The following is a 2,500-nucleotide window of genomic DNA, read 5'->3' as shown; positions in this document are numbered from 1 at the left end:
TATTCTGCCTGAGGCAGTAATATTAGGAATATCCTGACAGGAAATGGACTATGGCAAGAAAATGCAGAAGGATGTATATGTATTGTATTGGCCAATTAGCTTACTTACTTGGAGTAGCCACAAGACTTGTGTATGGCGTATGGGTCACATGCTATATCCAAGAAGTGTACATGTATTGTTGTATTTCTGCATGCATGAGGAGTTTTGGAAAAGAACATTGTACTCATGTGATTTGTATTACCACAATGTAACTAACGTGTATAAGATAGGGTCTTGCCCTAGAGAACTTTGAGTAGTGTTACTGGAACGTGCTGTTGCCAATGACTTTGCTCCCAGTAATGTGAATAAACCTGCAGTGTTTTCTCACACCTGAGAGTGCCTGGAGATTTTTGGCCACATTTTGATGGCAGCGGTGAGATTCGAACCCATCCCCGAAGAGACTGGAGTTTAAACTAAAGCTTGTTTCAAAATCAAAAAGCAGTCTCACAGTCGTCAGTCCAAGTCATAATGTCAGTCAAACTCTTACAAGCATTTGCAAACTTTCGGAGAGTTTGTGCCTTCTCCGAGAAGTCTAAAATCCAGGCATACAGTAGCAATAACCAATCATTCCTAAGAAGCGTAACAATTGCTGCTTTGTCCTGGGTCTCGGACAGGCAGTAATTGCAGTGATGCGCGCCGCATCCAGTAAGTATATGACCCAAGTACTTCACTTTTCCTGACAGAGTTGCAACTTTTCTTTAGAGACTTTAAGTCCCACACTGACCAGGTAACAACAATGCCACTGTGTCAGTCAGGCATGATTCATTTGATGGACTTCCTAATAAAACATCAACACATTTTTTTGATATCAATGACTGTTCAAATGTCGCAGTGGATGGCAGACTAAAGAGGATGGTGCAAGTATTTAGCACAATAGGCTGCCTTGGGTGAATAGCGTCGTTAACAAGTCGTAATTCTTGCACAAACCTCCAAGTGCCATCAGGCTTCTTGACGAGCAAAATTTGTGTGTTAACTGGGGAGGAACTGCAACACACAATAGCTCCCCTGTCTAACAATAATTTGAGTACAGGCTCTATCCCAAACCAATCCAATCCCCATATCAAGCGCTTAAGTCAATCCTTCCGATCGGCTGTGTTCACAAGCCAACCTTTCTACCTTCCTACAAGTAGAGCAAGTTGCTTTGGAGGCACCCCGGTACACACAAGCCTATTTTTTAACTACATAGAGGTAGAGAAAAAATCGCACCTAGGTGCCTGTGACCACAGAACGGCAATACCGTATCCGAGACACAGGATGACTCCCTCCGGCAAGGATGGGTCCCGCGGGCATTGTTGCTTTTTTTCCACGGTCTTGTCCCTTGTCTCCCGTCAGTCAACTTTATCCGGGTCCTACACCTTCCAAGCTTCATTGCTGCTTCTCGGAGTTAGGTATCCCTACTGTTGCCACCAAAATGTGGTCAAAAATCTCCAGGCACACTCAGGTGTGAGAAAACACTGCAGGTTTATTCACGATACTGGGAGCAAAGTCATTAGTCAGGGGGCCAATTCTGAAAAGGGCTTCCGTTAAGGCTTTTGCGGACATATTTTGGTACAAGCTGTCACCCTATTTTTTAAGTAGAAGACACCCATAGGTAAGATATTAGGGTGGTTGTCAAGCTGACATTTTTTGTGTGTGACTTGTTCAAGCAATTTCAGGCCAATTTTTTGGTTTCCTGCTCAACACGACATGCCAGCAATAAATGTTGAATATCTCCACAACCACAAGGACCATATACATAAAAAAGGTATCAAATGAAAGCTAACACTCATGGGCTGTCTGCAGAAGTGTCAGAATGGACATTTATTGTACAGTGTAAGAGACAACAGAACTAGAACATGAAAAAAACTATCTCCGCCTAAAGAGAACCAGTTTTCAAAGTGAATATCAGCTTGGAAACATAACATAGCATCCCAAAACCTCTATCAATCAGTACCCCTATCTATGGGAATGAGTCAAGCCAAGTTTAAAGCTTGTAGGGAGAGACAGTGCAATACTGCACAAGTTATAATTCTTTAATGTCAAGGCGGATGAGCATTAATGTTTGAAATTGCTTAAAGTCATACACACACAAAAAAAATCAGCTTGACAACCACCCTAATGATCATGCTTGCACATAAATTGGATTATATTGCACATTTGCCCAAAATTACAGTAGGTAACATGGAAGAAAATGAAAGCACTTTGGGGAAAAAAATCCGCTTTTACCACTTATAAGAATATAGTGTTAAAATGGACAAAAACACTTTTTCTAAGCTGACAACCTGGCTAGAACACATGTTGAGGGGTTAAATATTAATACTGGATAGGTTGTATGCTTGTACCAAAAAGTGTCCGACAGAGTTTTAATATCAGTTTTGGCCCCCTGACTACATTGGCAACAGCACGTTCCAGTAACACTACTCAAAATTATCTAGGGCAAGGCCCTATCTTATACACGTTAGTTACATTGTGGTAATACACC

General features: G+C 41.6%; 1 protein-coding gene across 1 annotated transcript in view; it reads left to right on the top strand.

Annotated features, from left to right (window-relative positions):
• Positions 1–2,500, top strand: part of lrp1aa (low density lipoprotein receptor-related protein 1Aa) — a 157,017-nt gene that overhangs the window by 77,004 nt on the left and 77,513 nt on the right. The gene's annotated exons all lie outside the window — the stretch shown is intronic.

The sequence above is a fragment of the Alosa pseudoharengus genome, unplaced genomic scaffold (genome assembly GCF_046254945.1).
Source record: "Alosa pseudoharengus isolate Yale_2024_CS ecotype anadromous, Long Island Sound unplaced genomic scaffold, YU_APseudo_1.1 YU_APseudo_1.1_scf_5, whole genome shotgun sequence".
In the NCBI taxonomy this organism is placed as follows: domain Eukaryota; kingdom Metazoa; phylum Chordata; class Actinopteri; order Clupeiformes; family Clupeidae; genus Alosa; species Alosa pseudoharengus.
Note: the sequence above shows the minus strand (reverse complement) of the source record. Positions and strands in the feature narration are given on the sequence as shown.